The sequence below is a fragment of the Poecile atricapillus genome, chromosome Z, assembly GCF_030490865.1.
Source record: "Poecile atricapillus isolate bPoeAtr1 chromosome Z, bPoeAtr1.hap1, whole genome shotgun sequence".
In the NCBI taxonomy this organism is placed as follows: domain Eukaryota; kingdom Metazoa; phylum Chordata; class Aves; order Passeriformes; family Paridae; genus Poecile; species Poecile atricapillus.
The window spans coordinates 144,003,438-144,028,827 of NC_081289.1; the positions used below are offsets into that span (position 1 = coordinate 144,003,438).

General features: G+C 48.8%; 1 protein-coding gene across 10 annotated transcripts in view; it reads right to left on the reverse strand.

Annotated features, from left to right (window-relative positions):
* The window catches only part of LOC131592856 (transcription factor 4), a 156,927-nt gene that overhangs the window by 91,103 nt on the left and 40,434 nt on the right, over positions 1 to 25,390 (reverse strand). The gene's annotated exons all lie outside the window — the stretch shown is intronic.

The following is a 25,390-nucleotide window of genomic DNA, read 5'->3' on the forward strand; positions in this document are numbered from 1 at the left end:
ATTTTTTAGGGAAAATTTCCCTCTTTTTCCCAGAGTTTTTAGGGATTTCCCACAGTTTTTAGGGAGAAATTCCCTCTTTTTTAGGGATAAAATTCCTGATTTTTTAGGGAAAAAATTCCTCGTTTTTAGGGAAAAATTCCCTCTTTTTCCTGGATTTTTTAGGGAGAAAATTCCTGATTTTTTAGAGAAAAATTCCCTCCTTTTCCTGCAGTTTTTAGGGATAAATTCCCTCCTTTTCCCGGAGTTTTTAGGGAGAAAATTCCTGATTTTTTATGGAGAAAATTCCTGATTTTTCAAGGAAAAATTCCCGAATTTTTATGGAGAAAATTCCTGATTTTTCAAGAAAAAATTCCTGATTTTTTATAGAGAAAATTCCAGATATTTTAGGGAGAAAATTCCTGATTTTTTAAGGAAAAATTCCAGATTTTTTATGGAGAAAATTCCTGATTTTTCAAGGAAAAATTCCCGATTTTTTATAGAGAAAATTTCAGATTTTTTATGGAAAAATTTCCTCCTTTTCCCGGATTTTTTAAGAAGAAATTCCCTCTTTTTCCCAGAGTTTTAGGGAGAAAATTCCTGATTTTTTAGGGAAAAATTCCCTCATTTTTAGGGTTAAATTCCCCCCTTTCCCCTGATTTTTTAGGAATAAATTCCCCCCTTTTCCTGGAGTTTTTAGGGATAAATTCCCCCCTTTCCCCGCAGTTTTTAGGGATAAATTCCCCCCTTTTCCCGCAGTTTTTAGGGATAAATTCCCCCCTTTTCCCGCAGTTTTTAGGGATAAATTCCCCCCTTTTCCCGCAGTTTTTAGGGATAAATTCCCCCCTTTTCCTGGCCGATTCCCGAATTCCTCTGGAGAAATCCCTCCCCTTTCCCGGCTCCCTAATTCCGGCCACATGTGGAACACTCGGAGCGTTCCCGGGAAAAGGCCGGAAGGAAACGCCCCCGGATCCCAAATCCGGAGCAGCTGCGGCTCCTTCCTCATCCTCGGGAATTCATCGGGAACAGCTGAGCCCAAACCCCGGAGCCGGGACACAATTCCTGAAAAACCCGACACAATTCCCAAAAAACCGGCCGGAATTCCCAAAAACCGAACAGAATTCCCAGAAAAACAAACAGAATTCCCAAAAAACCCGACACAATTCCCGAAAAACAGGCCGGAATTCGCAAAAACCGAACAGAATTCCCAGAAAAACAAACAGAATTCCCACATTTCCAGAGAGAATTCCCAGAAAACCAGCCAGAATTCCTGAAAAAAGAACAGAATTCCCAGAAAACCGTCCAGAATTCTCGAAAAACTGGCCGGAATTCCCAGAAAAACGAACAGAATTCCCAGAAAACCGGACGGAATTCCCACATTTCCAGAGAGAATTCCCGGAAAACCAGCCAGAATTCCCGAATTTCCGGCCAAATATTCCCAAATTTCCCGCATTTCCAGAGAGAATTCCCACATTTCCAGCCAGAATTCCCAGATTTCCAGAGAATTACCAGATTTCCAGTCCAAATTCCTGGATTTCCAGCCAGAATTCCTGCATTTCCAGAGAGAATTCCCAAAAAACCAAACACAATTCCTGCATTTGCAGACAAAATGCCCGGAAAAACAGAGAGAATTCCCAGGTTTCCAGCCAGAATTCCCAGATTTCCAGAGAATTCCTGGATTTTCAACCAGAATTCCCACATTTCAAGCCAGAATTCCGGGATTTCCAGCAGAATTCCCGCATTTCCAGAGAAAATTCCCAGATTTCCAGCCAAATATTCCCAAAATTCCCAGATTTCCAGAGAATTCCTGGATTTTCAACCAGAATTCCCACATTTTCAGCCAAATATTCCAAAAATTCCTGGATTTCCAGCCACAATTCCCAGAAAACCAGAGAGAATTCCCAAAAAACCCTAAAAGTCCCTGAAAATTCCTTAAAAATAAAAAAAAATTCCCTAAAAACCCCTGAAATTCCCTAAAATCCTTAAAAACTCATTAATTTAATTAATTTCATTAATTTCATTAATTTAATGAATTTAATTAAAGATCAGGGCCGGGATTAAAGGAAATCCCGAAATTCCCAGGGAAAACTGGGATGAGCCAAAGAATTCCCGGAATTCCGGCGGTTTTTTATTCATGGAATGCCTTGGGATCGGGAATTCCCGGGAATTCCCAGAATTCCAAGGCTTTTATTCATGGATTCATTCCGGATCGGCATCGGATTCCTGGGAACTACTGGGAATTCCCAAAATTCCTGGGATTTTTTCATGGAATGGTTTGGGATCGGCATCAAATTACCCGGAATTCCCGGAATTCCGGAGCTCTTTATATTCATGGAAAGGTTTGGGATCAGGAATTCTCAAAATTCCCAGTCTTTTCCATGGAATCATTCGGGATCAGCATCAAATTACAGGGAATTCCCACAATTCTCAGGTTTTTCTTCATGGAATGATTTGGGATCGCCATCAATTCTCGGGGAATTTCAGGGAATTCCCGGAATTCCGGGTTTTTTCCATGGAATCATTTGGGAATTTTTATCCCTATGGACACCCCCAAACCTATGGACACCAAACCTATGGACACCAAACCTATGGACACCCCTAAACCTATGGACACCCCCAAACCTATGGGCACCAAACCTATGGACACCCCCTAACCTATGGACACCCCCAAACCTATGGACCCCAAACCTATGGACACCCCCAAACCTATGGACACCCCCAAACCTATGGACACCAAACCTATGGACACCCCCAAACCTATGGACACCCCCAAACCTATGCACACCAAACCTATGGACACCAAACCTATGGACACCAAACCTATGGACACCCCCAAACCTATGGACACCAAACCTATGGACACCAAGCCTATGGACACCAAACCCATGGACACACAGCTATAGGATGTACACACACAGAGCTATAGGATGTACACACACACAGCTATAGGATGTACACACACAGCTATAGGATGTACACACAGCTATAGGATGTACACACACACAGCTATAGGATGCACACACACAGCTACAGGATGTACACACACACAGAGCTATAGGATGCACACACACAGCTATAGGATGTACACACACACAGCTATAGGATGTACACACACACAGAGCTATAGGATGTACACACACACAGCTATAGGATGTACACACACAGCTACAGGATGTACACACACACACAGCTATAGGATGTACACACACACAGCTATAGGATGTACACACACACAGAGCTATAGGATGTACACAGACACAGCTATAGGATGTACACACACAGCTATAGGAAGTACACACACACAGCTATAGGATGCACACACACAGCTATAGGATGTACACACAGCTATAGGATGTACACACACACAGCTATACGATGTACACACACACAGCTATAGGATGTACACACACACAGCTACAGGATGTACACACACACACAGCTATAGGATGTACACACACAGAGCTATAGGGTGTACACACACACACACAGCTATAAGATGTACACACACAGCCTATGGACATCCCCAAACCTATGGACACCAAACCTATGGACACCCCCAAACCTATGGACAAAAAACCTATGGACACCCCCAAACGTATGGACACCCCCAAACCTATGGACACCAAACCTATGGACACCCCCAAACCTATGGACAGCAAACCTATGGACACCAAACCTATGGACACCAAACCTATGGACACCCCCAAACCTATGGACACCCCCAAACCTATGAACACCAAACCTATGGACACCAAACCTATGGACACCCCCAAACCTATGGACACCAAACCTATGGACACCCCCAGACCTATGGACACCAAACCTATGGACACCAAACCTATGGACACCCCCAAACCTATGGACACCCCCAAACCTATGGACACCAAACCTATGGACACCCCCAAACCTATGGACACCCCCAAACCTATGGACACCAAACCTATATACACCCCCAAACCTATGGACACGCCCAAACCTATGGACACCAAACCTATGGACACCAAACCTATGGACACCCCCAAACCTATGGACACCCCCAAACCTATGGACACCAAACCTATGGACACCCCCAAACCTATGGACACCAAACGTATGGACACCCCCAAACCTATGGACACCCCCAAACCTATGGACACCAAACCTATGGACACCCCCAGACCTATGGACACCAAACCTATGGACACCCCCAAACCTATGGACACCCCCAAACCTATGGACACCAAACCTATGGACACCAAACCTATGGACACCAAACCTATGGACACACAGCTATAGGATGTACACACACAGAGCTACAGGGTGTACACACACACAGCTATAGGATGTACACACACAGAGCTATAGGATGCACACACACAGCTATAGGATGCACACACACAGCTATAGGATGCACACACACAGCTATAGGATGTACACACACACAGCTATAGGATGTATACACACAGCTATAGGATGTACACACACAGCTCTAGGATGTACACACACACACAGCTATAGGATGTACACACACACAGCTATAGGATGTACACACACAGCTATAGGATGTACACACACACTGCTGTAGGATGTACACACACACAGAGCTATAGGATGTACACACACAGCTATAGGATGTACACAAACACAGAGCTATAGGATGTACACACACAGCTATAGGATGTACACAGACACAGCTATAGGATGTACACACACAGCTATAGGATGTACACACACACAGAGCTATAGGATGTACACAGACACAGCTATAGGATGTACACACACAGCTATAGGATGTACACACACACAGAGCTATAGGATGTATACACACAGCTATAGGATGTACACACACACAGCTATAGTATGTACACACACACAGCTATAGGATGCACACACACAGCTATAGGATGTACACACACACAGCTATAGGATGCACACACACAGCTATAGGATGTACACACAGCTATAGGATGTACACACACAGCTATATGATGTACACACACACAGCTATAGGATGTACACACACAGAGCTATAGGATGTACACACACCCAGCTATAGGATGCACACACACAGCTATAGGATGTACACACAGACAGCTATAGGATGCACACACACAGCTATAGGATGTACACACAGCTATAAGATGTACACACACAGCCTATGGACATCCCCAAACCTATGGACACCAAACCTATGGACACCAAACCTATGGACAAAAAACCTATGGACACCCCCAAACCTATGGAAAAAAAACCTATGGACACCCCCAAACCTATGGACACCAAACCTATGGACACCAAACCTATGGAAACCAAACCTATGGACACCCCCAAACCTATGGACACCAAACCTATGGACACCAAACCTATGGACACGCCCAAACCTATGGACACCAAACCTATGGACACCAAACCTATGGACACCCCCAAACCTATGGACACCAAACCTATGGACACCCCCAAACCTATGGACACCAAACCTATGGACACCCCCAGACCTATGGACACCAAACCTATGGACACCAAACCTATGGACACCCCCAAACCTATGGACACCCCCAAACCTATGGACACCAAACCTATGGACACCAAACCTATGGACACCCCCAAACCTATGGACACCAAACCTATGGACACTCCCAAACCTATGGACACCCCCAAACCTATGGACACCCCCCGACCTATGGACACCAAACCTATGGACACCCCCAAACCTATAGACACCAAACCTATGGACACCAAACCTATGGACACCCCCAAACCTATGGACACCAAACCCATGGACACCAAACCTATGGACACCCCCAAACCTATGGACACCAAACCTATGGACACACAGCTATAGGATGTACACACACACAGCTATAGGATTTACACACATAGCCATAGGATGTACACACACACAGCTATAGGATGCACACACACAGCTATAGGATGAACACACACACAGCTATAGGATGTACACACACAGCTATAGGATGTACACACACACAGAGCTATAGGATGTACACACACACACCTACAGGATGTACACACAGCTATAGGATGTACACACACACACAGCTATAAGATGCACACACACAGCTATAGGATGTACACACACAGAGCTATACGATGTACACACAGAGCTATAGGGTGTACACACACACACACAGCTATAAGATGTACACACACAGCCTATGGACATCCCCAAACCTATGGACACCAAACCTATGGACACCCCCAAACCTATGGACACCAAACCTATGGACACCAAACCTATGGAAACCAAACCTATGGACACCCCCAAACCTATGGACACCAAACCTATGGACACCAAACCTATGGACACGCCCAAACCTATGGACACCAAACCTATGGACACCAAACCTATGGACACCCCCAAACCTATGGACACCAAACCTATGGACACCCCCAAACCTATGGACACCAAACCTATGGACACCCCCAGACCTATGGACACCAAACCTATGGACACCAAACCTATGGACACCCCCAAACCTATGGACACCAAACCAATGGACACCCCCAGACCTATGGACACCCCCAAACCTATGGACACCAAACCTATGGACACCAAACCTATGGACACCCCCAAACCTATGGACACCAAACCTATGGACACCCCCAAACCTGTGGACACCAAACCTATGGACACACAGCTATAGGATGTACACACACAGAGCTATAGGGTGTACACACACACAGCTATAGGATTTACACACATAGCTATAGGGTGTACACACACACAGCTATAGGATGCACACACACAGCTATAGGATGTACACACACACAGCTATAGGATGTACACACACACAGCGATAGGATGTACACACACAGCTATAGGATGTAAACACACACAGAGCTATAAGATGCACACACACAGCTATAGGATGTACACACACAGAGCTATACGATGTACACACAGAGCTATAGGGTGTACACACACACACACAGCTATAAGATGTACACACACAGCCTATGGACATCCCCAAACCTATGGACACCAAACCTATGGACACCCCCAAACCTATGGACAAAAAACCTATGGACACCCCCAAACGTATGGACACCCCCAAACCTATGGACACCAAACCTATGGACACCAAACCTATGGAAACCAAACCTATGGACACCCCCAAACCTATGGACACCCCCAAACCTATGGACACCAAACCTATGGACACCCCCAAACCTATGGACACCCCCAAACCTATGGGCACCAAACCTATAGACACCCCCAAACCTATGGACACCCCCAAACCTATGGACACCAAACCTATGGACACCAAACCTATGGACACCAAACCTATGGACACCCCCAAACCTATGGACACCCCCAAACCTATGGACACCAAACCTATGGACACCAAACCTATGGACACCCCCAAACGTATGGACACCCCCAAACCTATGGACACCAAACCTATGGACACCAAACCTATGGACACCAAAGCTATGGAAACCAAACCTATGGACACCCCCAAACCTATGGACACCCCCAAACCTATGGACACCAAACCTATGGACACCCCCAAACCTATGGACACCCCCAAACCTATGGGCACCAAACCTATAGACACCCCCAAACCTATGGACACCCCCAAACCTATGGACACCAAACCTATGGACACCAAACCTATGGACACCCCCAAACCTATGGACACCAAACCTATGGACACCAAACCTATGGACACCAAACCTATGGAAACCACCAAACCTATGGACACCCCCAAAGCTATGGACACCAAACCTATGGACACCCCCAAACCTATGGACACCAAACCTATGGACACCAAACCTATGGAAACCCCCAAACCTATGGACACCCCCAAACCTATGGACACCAAACCTATGGACACCCCCAAACCTATGGACACCAAACCTATGGACACCCCCAGACCTATGGACACCAAACCTATGGACACCCCCAAACCTATGGACACCCCCAAACCTATGGACACCCCCAAACCTATGGACACCAAACCTATGGACACCCCCAAACCTATGGACACCAAACCTATGGACACCCCCAGACCTATGGATTCCAAACCTATGGACACCAAACCTATGGACACCCCCAAACCTATGGACACCCCCAAACCTATGGACACCAAATCTATGGACACCAAACCTATGGACACCCCCAAACCTATGGACACCAAACCTATGGACATCCCCAAACCTATGGACACCCCCAAACCTATGGACACCCCCAAACCTATGGACACCAAATCTATGGACACCAAACCTATGGACACCAAACCTATGGACACCCCGAAACCTATGGACACCCCGAAACCTATGGACACCCCAAAACCTATGGACACCCCCAAATATATGGACACCCCCAAACCTATGGACACCAAACCTATGGACACCCCCAAACCTATGGACACCAAACCTATGGACACCAAACCTATGGAAACCCCCAAACCTATGGACACCCCCAAACCTATGGACACCAAACCTATGGACACCCCCAAACCTATGGACACCCCCAAACCTATGGACACCAAACCTATGGACACCCCCAAACCTATGGACACCCCCAAACCTATGGACACCAAACCTATGGACACCCCCAAACCTATGGACACCCCCAAACCTATGGACACCAAACCTATGGACACCAAACCTATGGACACCCCCAAACCTATGGACACCCCCAAACCTATGGACACCAAACCTATGGACACCCCCAAACCTATGGACACCAAACCTATGGACACCAAACCTATGGACACCCCCAAACCTATGGACACCAAACCTATGGACACCAAACCTATGGACACCAAACCTATGGACACCCCCAAACCTATGGACACCCCCAAACCTATGGACACCAAACCTATGGACACCCCCAAACCTATGGACACCCCCAAACCTATGGAGACCAAATCTATGGACACCAAACCTATGGACACCCCCAAACCTATGGACACCCCTAAACCTATGGACACCAAACCTATGGACACCCCCAAACCTATGGACACCCCCAAACCTATGGACACCCCCAAACCTATGGACACCAAACCTATGGACACCAAACCTATGGACACCCCCAAACCTATGGACACACCCAAGCCTATGGACACCAAACCTATGGACACCCCCAAACCTATGGACACCAAACCTATGGACACCAAACTTATGGACACCCCCAAACCTATGGACACCAAACCTATGGACACCCCCAAACCTATGGACACCCCTAAACCTATGGACACCAAACCTATGGACACCAAACCAATGGACACCAAACCTATGGACACCCCCAAACCTATGGACACCAAACCTATGGACACCCCCAAACCTATGGACACCAAACCTATGGACACCAAACCTATGGACACCAAACCTATGGACACCCCCAAACCTATGGACACCAAACCTATGGACACCAAACCTATGGACACCAAACCTATGGACACCCCCAAACCTATGGACACCAAACCTATGGACACCAATCCTATGGACACCCCCAAACCTATGGACACCCCCAAACCTATGGACACCAAACCTATGGACACCAAACCTATGGACACCCCCAAGCCTATGGACACCAAACCTATGGACACCCCCAAGCCTATGGACACCAAACCTATGGACACCCCCAAACCTATGGACACCCCCAAACCTATGGACACATAGCTATAGGATGTACACACACACAGCTATAGGATGTACACACACACACAGCTATAGGATGTACACACACAGAGCTATAGGATGTACACACACACAGAGCTATAGGATGCACACACACAGCTATAGGATGTACACACACACAGCTATAGGATGTACACACACACAGCTATAGGATGTACACACACACAGCCTATGGACATCCCCAAACCTATGGACACCAAAACTATGGACACCAAACCTATGGACACCAAACCTATGGACACCAAACCTATGGACACCCCCAAACCTATGGACACCAAACCTATGGACACCCCCAAACCTATGGACACCCCTAAAGCTATGGACACCAAACCTATGGACACCAAACCAATGGACACCAAACCTATGGACACCCCCAAACCTATGGACACCAAACCTATGGACACCCCCAAACCTATGGACACCAAACCTATGGACACCCCCAGACCTATGGACACCAAACCTATGGACACCCCCAAACCTATGGACACCCCCAAACCTATGGACACCCCCAAACATATGGACACCAAACCTATGGACACCCCTAAACCTATGGACACCAAACCTATGGACACCCCCAAACCTATGGACACCAAAACTATGGACACCAAACCTATGGACACCCCCAGACCTATGGACACCCCCAAAGCTATGGACACCAAACCTATGGACACCCCCAAACCTATGGACACCCCCAAACCTATGGACACCCCCAAAGCTATGGACACCAAACCTATGGACATCCCCAAACCTATGGACACCCCCAAACCTATGGACACCCCCAAAGCTATGGACACCAAACCTATGGACACCCCCAAACCTATGGACACCAAATCTATGGACACCAAACCTATGGACACCAAACCTATGGACACCCCGAAACCTATGGACACCCCGAAACCTATGGACACCCCAAAACCTATGGACACCCCCAAATATATGGACACCCCCAAACCTATGGACACCAAACCTATGGACACCCCCAAACCTATGGACACCAAACCTATGGACACCAAACCTATGGAAACCCCCAAACCTATGGACACCCCCAAACCTATGGACACCAAACCTATGGACACCCCCAAACCTATGGACACCCCCAAACCTATGGACACCAAACCTATGGACACCCCCAAACCTATGGACACCCCCAAACCTATGGACACCAAACCTATGGACACCCCCAAACCTATGGACACCCCCAAACCTATGGACACCAAACCTATGGACACCAAACCTATGGACACCCCCAAACCTATGGACACCCCCAAACCTATGGACACCAAACCTATGGACACCCCCAAACCTATGGACACCAAACCTATGGACACCAAACCTATGGACACCAAACCTATGGACACCCCCAAACCTATGGACACCAAACCTATGGACACCAAACCTATGGACACCAAACCTATGGACACCCCCAAACCTATGGACACCCCCAAACCTATGGACACCAAACCTATGGACACCCCCAAACCTATGGACACCCCCAAACCTATGGAGACCAAATCTATGGACACCAAACCTATGGACACCCCCAAACCTATGGACACCCCTAAACCTATGGACACCAAACCTATGGACACCCCCAAACCTATGGACACCCCCAAACCTATGGACACCCCCAAACCTATGGACACCAAAACTATGGACACCAAACCTATGGACACCCCCAAACCTATGGACACACCCAAGCCTATGGACACCAAACCTATGGACACCCCCAAACCTATGGACACCAAACCTATGGACACCCCCAAACCTATGGACACCAAACCTATGGACACCCCCAAACCTATGGACACCCCTAAACCTATGGACACCAAACCTATGGACACCAAACCAATGGACACCAAACCTATGGACACCCCCAAACCTATGGACACCAAACCTATGGACACCAAACCTATGGACACCAAACCTATGGACACCCCCAAACCTATGGACACCAAACCTATGGACACCAAACCTATGGACACCCCCAAACCTATGGACACCCCCAAACCTATGGACACCAAACCTATGGACACCCCCAAACCTATGGACACCAAACCTATGGACACCAAACCTATGGACACCAAACCTATGGACACCCCCAAACCTATGGACACCAAACCTATGGACACCCCCAAACCTATGGACACCAAACCTATGGACACCAAACCTATGGACACCAAACCTATGGACACCCCCAAACCTATGGACACCAAACCTATGGACACCCCCAAACCTATGGACACCAAACCTATGGACACCCCCAAACCTATGGACACCCCCAAACCTATGGAGACCAAATCTATGGACACCAAACCTATGGACACCCCCAAACCTATGGACACCCCTAAACCTATGGACACCAAACCTATGGACACCCCCAAACCTATGGACACCCCCAAACCTATGGACACCCCCAAACCTATGGACACCAAACCTATGGACACCAAACCTATGGACACCCCCAAACCTATGGACACCAAACCTATGGACACCAAACTTATGGACACCCCCAAACCTATGGACACCAAACCTATGGACACCCCCAAACCTATGGACACCCCTAAACCTATGGACACCAAACCTATGGACACCAAACCAATGGACACCAAACCTATGGACACCCCCAAACCTATGGACACCAAACCTATGGACACCCCCAAACCTATGGACACCAAACCTATGGACACCAAACCTATGGACACCAAACCTATGGACACCCCCAAACCTATGGACACCAAACCTATGGACACCAAACCTATGGACACCCCCAAACCTATGGACACCAAACCTATGGACACCAAATCTATGGACACCAAACCTATGGACACCCCCAAACCTATGGACACAATCAAACCTATGGACACAAAACCTATGGACACCCCCAAACCAATGGACACCAAACCTATGGACACCAATCCTATGGACACCCCCAAACCTATGGACACCCCCAAACCTATGGACACCAAACCTATGGACACCAAACCTATGGACACCCCCAAGCCTATGGACACCAAACCTATGGACACCCCCAAGCCTATGGACACCAAACCTATGGACACCCCCAAACCTATGGACACCCCCAAACCTATGGACACATAGCTATAGGATGTACACACACACAGCTATAGGATGTACACACACACACAGCTATAGGATGTACACACACAGAGCTATAGGATGTACACACACACAGAGCTATAGGATGCACACACACAGCTATAGGATGTACACACACACAGCTATAGGATGTACACACACACAGCTATAGGATGTACACACACACAGCCTATGGACATCCCCAAACCTATGGACACCAAACCTATGGACACCAAACCTATGGACACCCGCAAACCTATGGACACCAAACCTATGGACACCAAACCTATGGACACCCCCAAACCTATGGACACCAAACCTATGGAGACCAAACCTATGGACACCCGCAAACCTATGGACACCAAACCTATGGACACCAAACCTATGGATACCAAACCTATGGACACCCCCAAACCTATGGACACGAAACCTATGGACACCAAACCTATGGATACCAAACCTATGGACACCCCCAAACCTATGGACACCAAACCTATGGACACCAAACCTATGGAAACCAAACCTATGGACACCCCCAAACCTATGGAGACCAAACCTATGGACACCCCCAAACCTATGGACACCAAACCTATGGACACCAAACCTATGGACACCAAACCTATGGACACCCCCAAACCTATGGACACCAAACCTATGGACACCAAACCTATGGACACCAAACCTATGGACACGCCCAAACCTATGGACACCCCTAAACCTATGGACACCCCTAAACCTATGGACAGCAAACGCATGGACACCAAACGTATGGACACCAAACCTATGGACACCCCCAAACCTATAGATACCAAACCTATGGACACCCCCAAACCTATGGACACCAAACCTATGGACACCAAACGTATGGACACCAAACCTATGGACACCCCCAAACCTATGGACACCAAACCTATGGACACCAAACCTATGGACACCCCCAAACAAATGGACACCAAACCTATGGACACCAAACCTATGGACACCCCCAAACCTATGGACACCAAACCTATGGACACCAAACCTATGGATACCAAACCTATGGACACCCCCAAACGTATGGACACCAAACCTATGGACACCAAACCTATGGACACCAAACCTATGGACACCCCCAAACCAATGGACACCAAACCTATGGACACCAAACCTATGGACACCAAACCTATGGACACCCCCAAACCTATGGACACCAAACCTATGGACACCCCCAAACCTATGGACACCCCCAAACCTATGGGCACCAAACCTATAGACACCCCCAAACCTATGGACACCCCCAAACCTATGGACACCAAACCTATGGACACCAAACCTATGGACACCAAACCATTGGACACCCCCAAACCTACGGACACCCCCAAACCTATGGACACCAAATCTATGGACACCAAACCTATGGACACCCCCAAACCTATGGACACCAAATCTATGGACACCAAACCTATGGACACCAAACCTATGGACACCAAACCTATGGACACCAAACCTATGGAAACCAAACCTATGGAAACCCCCAAACCTATGGACACCCCCAAACCTATGGACAACAAACCTATGGACACCCCCAAACCTATGGACACCAAACCTATGGACACCAAACCTATGGAAACCCCCAAACCTATGGACACCCCCAAACCTATGGACACCAAACCTATGGACACCCCCAAACCTATGGACACCAAACCTATGGACACCCCCAGACCTATGGACACCAAACCTATGGACACCAAACCTATGGACACCCCCAAACCTATGGACACCAAACCTATGGACACCCCTAAACCTATGGACACCAAACCTATGGACACCCCCAAACCTATGGACACCAAACCTATGGACACCAAACCTATGGACACCCCCAAACCTATGGACACCCCCAAACCTATGGACACCAAACCTATGGACACCCCTAAACCTATGGACACCAAACCTATGGACACCCCCAAACCTATGGACACCAAACCTATGGACACCAAACCTATGGACACCCCCAAACCTATGGACACCAAACCTATGGACACCAAACCTATGGACACCCCCAAACCTATGGACAGAAAACCTATGGACACCCCCAGACCTATGGACACCAAACCTATGGACACCAAACCTATGGACACCCCCAAACCTATGGACACCCCCAAACCTATGGACACCAAACCAATGGACACCAAACCTATGGACACCCCCAAACCTATGGACACCAAACCTATGGACACCAAACCTATGGACACCCCCAAACCTATGGATACCAAACCTATGGATACCCCCAAACCTATGGACACCCCCAAACCTATGGGCACCAAACCTATGGACACCAAACCTATGGACACCCCCAAACCTATGGACACCCCCAAACCTATGGACACCAAACCTATGGACACCAAACCTATGGACACCCCCAAACCCATGGACACCAAATATATGGACACCAAACTTATGGACACCCCCAAACCTATGGATACCAAACCTATGGACACCCCCAAACCTATGGATACCAAACCTATGGACACCCCCAAACCTATGGACACCCCCAAACCTATGGACACCAAATCTATGGACACCAAACCTATGGACACCCCGAAACCTATTGACACCAAACCTATGGACACCAAACCTATGGACACCAAACCTATGGACACCCCCAAACCTATGGACACCCCAAAACCTATGGACACCCCCAAATATATGGACACCCCCAAACCTATGGACACCAAACCTATGGACACCCCCAAACCTATGGACACCAAACCTATGGACACCAAACCTATGGACACCCCCAAACCTATGGACACCCCCAAACCTATGGAGACCAAATCTATGGACACCAAACCTATGGACACCCCCAAACCTATGGACACCCCTAAACCTATGGACACCAAACCTATGGACACCCCCAAACCTATGGACACCCCCAAACCTATGGACACCCCCAAACCTATGGACACCAAACCTATGGACACCCCCAAACCTATGGACACCAAACCTATGGACACCAAACCTATGGACACCCCCAAACCTATGGACACACCCAAGCCTATGGACACCAAACCTATGGACACCCCCAAACCTATGGACACCAAACCTATGGACACCCCCAAACCTATGGACACCAAACCTAGGGACACCAAACTTATGGACACCCCCAAACCTATGGACACCAAACCTATGGACACCAAACCTATGGACACCCCCAAACCTATGGACACCAAACCTATGGACACCCCCAAACCTATGGACACCCCTAAACCTATGGACACCAAACCTATGGACACCAAACCAATGGACACCAAACCTATGGACACCCCCAAACCTATGGACACCAAACCTATGGACACCCCCAAACCTATGGACACCAAACCTATGGACACCAAACCTATGGACACCAAACCTATGGACACCCCCAAACCTATGGACACCAAACCTATGGACACCAAACCTATGGACACCAAACCTATGGACACCCCCAAACCTATGGACACCAAACCTATGGACACCAAATCTATGGACACCAAACCTATGGACACCCCCAAACCTATGGACACCCTCAAACCTATGGACACAAAACCTATGGACACCCCCAAACCTATGGACACCAAACCTATGGACACCAATCCTATGGACACCCCCAAACCTATGGACACCCCCAAACCTATGGACACCAAACCTATGGACACCCCCAAGCCTATGGACACCAAACCTATGGACACCCCCAAACCTATGGACACATAGCTATAGGATGTACACACACACAGCTATAGGATGTACACACACACAGCTATAGAATGTACACACACACAGCCTATGGACATCCCCAAACCTATGGACACCAAACCTATGGACACCAAACCTATGGACACCCGCAAACCTATGGACACCAAACCTATGGACACCAAACCTATGGACACCCCCAAACCTATGGACACCAAACCTATGGAGACCAAACCTATGGACACCCGCAAACCTATGGACACCAAACCTATGGACACCAAACCTATGGATACCAAACCTATGGACACCCCCAAACCTATGGACACGAAACCTATGGACACCAAACCTATGGATACCAAACCTATGGACACCCCCAAACCTATGGACACCAAACCTATGGACACCAAACCTATGGAAACCAAACCTATGGACACCCCCAAACCTATGGAGACCAAACCTATGGACACCCCCAAACCTATGGACACCAAACCTATGGACACCAAACCTATGGACACCCCCAAACCTATGGACACCAAACCTATGGACACCAAACCTATGGACACCAAACCTATGGACACGCCCAAACCTATGGACACCCCTAAACCTATGGACACCCCTAAACCTATGGACAGCAAACGCATGGACACCAAACGTATGGACACCAAACCTATGGACACCCCCAAACCTATAGATACCAAACCTATGGACACCCCCAAACCTATGGACACCAAACCTATGGACACCAAACGTATGGACACCAAACCTACGGACACCCCCAAACCTATGGACACCAAATCTATGGACACCAAACCTATGGACACCAAACCTATGGACACCAAACCTATGGACACCAAACCTATGGAAACCAAACCTATGGAAACCCCCAAACCTATGGACACCCCCAAACCTATGGACAACAAACCTATGGACACCCCCAAACCTATGGACACCAAACCTATGGACACCAAACCTATGGAAACCCCCAAACCTATGGACACCCCCAAACCTATGGACACCAAACCTATGGACACCCCCAAACCTATGGACACCAAACCTATGGACACCCCCAGACCTATGGACACCAAACCTATGGACACCAAACCTATGGACACCCCCAAACCTATGGACACCAAACCTATGGACACCCCTAAACCTATGGACACCAAACCTATGGACACCCCCAAACCTATGGACACCAAACCTATGGACACCAAACCTATGGACACCCCCAAACCTATGGACACCAAACCTATGGACACCAAACCTATGGACACCCCCAAACCTATGGACAGAAAACCTATGGACACCCCCAGACCTATGGACACCAAACCTATGGACACCAAACCTATGGACACCCCCAAACCTATGGACACCCCCAAACCTATGGACACCAAACCAATGGACACCAAACCTATGGACACCCCCAAACCTATGGACACCAAACCTATGGACACCAAACCTATGGACACCCCCAAACCTATGGATACCAAACCTATGGATACCCCCAAACCTATGGACACCCCCAAACCTATGGGCACCAAAACTATAGACACCCCCAAACCTATGGACACCCCCAAACCTATGGACACCAAACCTATGGACACCAAACCTATGGACACCCCCAAACCTATGGACACCCCCAAACCTATGGACACCAAATCTATGGACACCAAACCTATGGACACCCCCAAACCCATGGACACCAAATATATGGACACCAAACTTATGGACACCCCCAAACCTATGGATACCAAACCTATGGACACCCCCAAACCTATGGATACCAAACCTATGGACACCCCCAAACCTATGGACACCCCCAAACCTATGGACACCAAATCTATGGACACCAAACCTATGGACACCCCGAAACCTATTGACACCAAACCTATGGACACCAAACCTATGGACACCAAACCTATGGACACCCCCAAACCTATGGACACCCCAAAACCTATGGACACCCCCAAATATATGGACACCCCCAAACCTATGGACACCAAACCTATGGACACCCCCAAACCTATGGACACCAAACCTATGGACACCAAACCTATGGAAACCCCCAAACCTATGGACACCAAACCTATGGACACCAAACCTATGGACACCAAACCTATGGACACCCCCAAACCTATGGACACCAAACCTATGGACACCCCCAAACCAATGGACACCAAACCTATGGACACCAAACCTATGGACACCCCCAAACCTATGGACACCCCAAACCTATGGACACCAAACCTATGGACACCCCCAAACCTATGGACACCAAACCTATGGACACCAAACCTATGGACACCAAACCTATGGACACCCCCAAACCTATGGACACCAAACCTATGGACACCAAACCTATGGACACCCCCAAACCTATGGACACCCCCAAACCTATGGACACCAAACCTATGGACACCAAACCTATGGACACCCCCAAACCTAAGGACACCAAACCTATGGACACCCCTAAACCTATGGACACCAAACCTATGGACACCCCCAAACCTATGGACACCCGCAAACCTATGGACACCAAACCTATGGACACCTCCAAACCTATGGACACCCCCAAACCTATGGAGACCAAATCTATGGACACCAAACCTATGGACACCCCCAAACCTATGGACACCCCTAAACCTATGGACACCAAACCTATGGACACCCCCAAACCTATGGACACCCCCGAACCTATGGACCCCAAACCTATGGACACCCCCAAACCTATGGACACCCCCAAACCTATGGACACCCCCAAACCTATGGACACCAAACCTATGGACACCAAACTTATGGACACCCCCAAACCTATGGACACCAAACCTATGGACACCAAACCTATGGACACCCCCAAACCTATGGACACCAAACCTATGGACACCAAACCTATGGACACCAAACCTATGGACACCCCCAAACCTATGGACACCAAACCTATGGACACCAAACCTATGGATACCAAACCTATGGACACCCCCAAACGTATGGACACCAAACCTATGGACACCAAACCTATGGACACCAAACCTATGGACACCCCCAAACCAATGGACACCAAACCTATGGACACCCCCAAACCTATGGACACCCCCGAACCTATGGACCCCAAACCTATGGACACCCCCAAACCTATGGACACCCCCAAACCTATGGACACCCCCAAACCTATGGACACCAAACCTATGGACACCAAACTTATGGACACCCCCAAACCTATGGACACCAAACCTATGGACACCAAACCTATGGACACCCCCAAACCTATGGACACCAAACCTATGGACACCAAACCTATGGACACCAAACCTATGGACACCCCCAAACCTATGGACACCAAACCTATGGACACCAAACCTATGGATACCAAACCTATGGACACCCCCAAACGTATGGACACCAAACCTATGGACACCAAACCTATGGACACCAAACCTATGGACACCCCCAAACCAATGGACACCAAACCTATGGACACCAAACCTATGGACACCCCCAAACCTATGGACACCAAACCTATGGACACCCCCAAACCTATGGACACCCCCAAACCTATGGGCACCAAACCTATAGACACCCCCAAACCTATGGACACCCCCAAACCTATGGACACCAAACCTATGGACACCAAACCTATGGACACCAAACCATTGGACACCCCCAAACCTACGGACACCCCCAAACCTATGGACACCAAATCTATGGACACCAAACCTATGGACACCCCCAAACCTATTGACACCAAACCTATGGACACCAAACCTATGGACACCAAACCTATGGAAACCCCCAAACCTATGGACACCCCCAAACCTATGGACAACAAACCTATGGACACCCCCAAACCTATGGACACCAAACCTATGGACACCAAACCTATGGAAACCCCCAAACCTATGGACACCCCCAAACCTATGGACACCAAACCTATGGACACCCCCAAACCTATGGACACCAAACCTATGGACACCCCCAGACCTATGGACACCAAACCTATGGACACCAAACCTATGGACACCCCCAAACCTATGGACACCAAACCTATGGACACCCCTAAACCTATGGACACCAAACCTATGGACACCCCCAAACCTATGGACACCAAACCTATGGACACCCCCAAACCTATGGACACCCCCAAACCTATGGACACCAAACCTATGGACACCCCTAAACCTATGGACACCAAACCTATGGACACCCCCAAACCTATGGACACCAAACCTATGGACACCAAACCTATGGACACCCCCAAACCTATGGACAGAAAACCTATGGACACCCCCAGACCTATGGACACCAAACCTATGGACACCAAACCTATGGACACCCCCAAACCTATGGACACCCCCAAACCTATGGACACCAAACCTATGGACACCAAACCTATGGACACCCCCAAACCTATGGACACCCCAAAACCTATGGACACCCCCAAATATATGGACACCCCCAAACCTATGGACACCAAACCTATGGACACCCCCAAACCTATGGACACCAAACCTATGGACACCAAACCTATGGAAACCCCCAAACCTATGGACACCAAACCTATGGACACCAAACCTATGGACACCAAACCTATGGACACCCCCAAACCTATGGACACCAAACCTATGGACACCCCCAAACCTATGGACACCAAACCTATGGACACCAAACCTATGGACACCCCCAAACCTATGGACACCCCCAAACCTATGGACACCAAACCTATGGACACCCCCAAACCTATGGACACCAAACCTATGGACACCAAACCTATGGACACCAAACCTATGGACACCCCCAAACCTATGGACACCAAACCTATGGACACCCCCAAACCTATGGACACCCCCAAACCTAAGGACACCAAACCTATGGACACCCCTAAACCTATGGACACCAAACCTATGGACACCCCCAAACCTATGGACACCCGCAAACCTATGGACACCAAACCTATGGACACCCCCAAACCTATGGACACCCCCAAACCTATGGAGACCAAATCTATGGACACCAAACCTATGGACACCCCCAAACCTATGGACACCCCTAAACCTATGGACACCAAACCTATGGACACCCCCAAACCTATGGACACCCCCGAACCTATGGACCCCAAACCTATGGACACCCCCAAACCTATGGACACCCCCAAACCTATGGACACCCCCAAACCTATGGACACCAAACCTATGGACACCAAACTTATGGACACCCCCAAACCTATGGACACCAAACCTATGGACACCAAACCTATGGACACCCCCAAACCTATGGACACCAAACCTATGGACACCAAACCTATGGACACCAAACCTATGGACACCCCCAAACCTATGGACACCAAACCTATGGACACCAAACCTATGGATACCAAACCTATGGACACCCCCAAACGTATGGACACCAAACCTATGGACACCAAACCTATGGACACCCCCAAACCTATGGACACCAAACCTATGGACACCAAACCTATGGACACCCCCAAACCTATGGACACCAAACCTATGGACACCCCCAAACCTATGGACACCCCCAAACCTATGGGCACCAAACCTATAGACACCCCCAAACCTATGGACACCCCCAAACCTATGGACACCAAACCTATGGACACCAAACCTATGGACACCAAACCATTGGACACCCCCAAACCTACGGACACCCCCAAACCTATGGACACCAAATCTATGGACACCAAACCTATGGACACCCCCAAACCTATGGACACCAAATCTATGGACACCAAACCTATGGACACCAAACCTATGGACACCCCCAAACCTATTGACACCAAACCTATGGACACCAAACCTATGGACACCAAACCTATGGAAACCCCCAAACCTATGGACACCCCCAAACCTATGGACAACAAACCTATGGACACCCCCAAACCTATGGACACCAAACCTATGGACACCAAACCTATGGAAACCCCCAAACCTATGGACACCCCCAAACCTATGGACACCAAACCTATGGACACCCCCAAACCTATGGACACCAAACCTATGGACACCCCCAGACCTATGGACACCAAACCTATGGACACCAAACCTATGGACACCCCCAAACCTATGGACACCAAACCTATGGACACCCCTAAACCTATGGACACCAAACCTATGGACACCCCCAAACCTATGGACACCAAACCTATGGACACCAAACCTATGGACACCCCCAAACCTATGGACACCCCCAAACCTATGGACACCAAACCTATGGACACCCCTAAACCTATGGACACCAAACCTATGGACACCCCCAAACCTATGGACACCAAACCTATGGACACCAAACCTATGGACACCCCCAGACCTATGGACACCAAACCTATGGACACCAAACCTATGGACACCCCCAAACCTATGGACAGAAAACCTATGGACACCCCCAGACCTATGGACACCAAACCTATGGACACCAAACCTATGGACACCCCCAAACCTATGGACACCCCCAAACCTATGGACACCAAACCTATGGACACCAAACCTATGGACACCCCCAAACCTATGGACACCAAACCTATGGACACCAAACCTATGGACACCCCCAAACCTATGGATACCAAACCTATGGATACCCCCAAACCTATGGACACCCCCAAACCTATGGGCACCAAAACTATAGACACCCCCAAACCTATGGACACCCCCAAACCTATGGACACCAAACCTATGGACACCAAACCTATGGACACCCCCAAACCTATGGACACCCCCAAACCTATGGACACCAAATCTATGGACACCAAACCTATGGACACCCCCAAACCCATGGACACCAAATATATGGACACCAAACTTATGGACACCCCCAAACCTATGGATACCAAACCTATGGACACCCCCAAACCTATGGATACCAAACCTATGGACACCCCCAAACCTATGGACACCCCCAAACCTATGGACACCAAATCTATGGACACCAAACCTATGGACACCCCGAAACCTATTGACACCAAACCTATGGACACCAAACCTATGGACACCAAACCTATGGACACCCCCAAACCTATGGACACCCCAAAACCTATGGACACCCCCAAATATATGGACACCCCCAAACCTATGGACACCAAACCTATGGACACCCCCAAACCTATGGACACCAAACCTATGGACACCAAACCTATGGAAACCCCCAAACCTATGGACACCAAACCTATGGACACCAAACCTATGGACACCCCCAAACCTATGGACACCAAACCTATGGACACCCCCAAACCTATGGACACCAAACCTATGGACACCCCCAAACCTATGGACACCAAACCTATGGACACCAAACCTATGGACACCCCCAAACCTATGGACACCCCCAAACCTATGGACACCAAACCTATGGACACCCCCAAACCTATGGACACCAAACCTATGGACACCAAACCTATGGACACCCCCAAACCTATGGACACCAAACCTATGGACACCAAACCTATGGACACCCCCAAACCTATGGACACCCCCAAACCTAAGGACACCAAACCTATGGACACCCCTAAACCTATGGACACCAAACCTATGGACACCCCCAAACCTATGGACACCCGCAAACCTATGGACACCAAACCTATGGACACCCCCAAACCTATGGACACCCCCAAACCTATGGAGACCAAATCTATGGACACCAAACCTATGGACACCCCCAAACCTATGGACACCCCTAAACCTATGGACACCAAACCTATGGACACCCCCAAACCTATGGACACCCCCGAACCTATGGACCCCAAACCTATGGACACCCCCAAACCTATGGACACCCCCAAACCTATGGACACCCCCAAACCTATGGACACCAAACCTATGGACACCCCCAAACCTATGGACACACCCAAGCCTATGGACACCAAACCTATGGACACCCCCAAACCTATGGACACCAAACCTATGGACACCCCCAAACCTATGGACACCAAACCTATGGACACCAAACCTATGGACACCCCCAAACCTATGGACACCAAACCTATGGACACCAAACTTATGGACACCCCCAAACCTATGGACACCAAACCAATGGACACCAAACCTATGGACACCCCCAAACCTATGGACACCAAACCTATGGACACCCTCAAACCTATGGACACCCCCAAACCTATGGACACCAAACCTATGGACACCAAACCAATGGACACCAAACCTATGGACACCCCCAAACCTATGGACACCAAACCTATGGACACCAAACCTATGGACACCAAACCTATGGACACCCCCAAACCTATGGACACCAAAGCTATGGACACCCCCAAACCTATGGACACCAAATCTATGGACACCAAACCTATGGACACCCCCAAACCTATGGACACCCTCAAACCTATGGACACCAAACCTATGGACACCCCCAAACCTATGGACACCAAACCTATGGACACCCCCAAACCTATGGACACCAAACCTATGGACACCCCCAAACCTATGGACACCCGCAAACCTATGGACACCAAACCTATGGACACCCCCAAACCTATGGACACCAAACCTATGGACACCAAACCTATGGACACCAAACCTATGGAAACCAAACCTATGGACACCCCCAAACCTATGGACACCAAACCTATGGACACCAAACGTATGGACACCAAACCTATGGACACGCCCAAACCTATGGACACCAAACCTATGGACACCCCCAAACCTATGGACACCAAACCTTTGGACACCAAACCTATGGACACCAAACCTATGGACACCAAACCGATAGATACCAAACCTATGGACACCAAACCTATGGACACCAAACCTATGGACACCCCCAAACCTATGGACACCAAACCTATGGACACCCCCAAACCTATGGACACCAAACCTATGGATACCAAAGCTATGGACACCCCCAAACCTATGGACACCAAACCTATGGACACCAAACCTATGGACACCAAACCTATGGACACCCCCAAACCTATGGACACCCCCAAACTTATGGACAC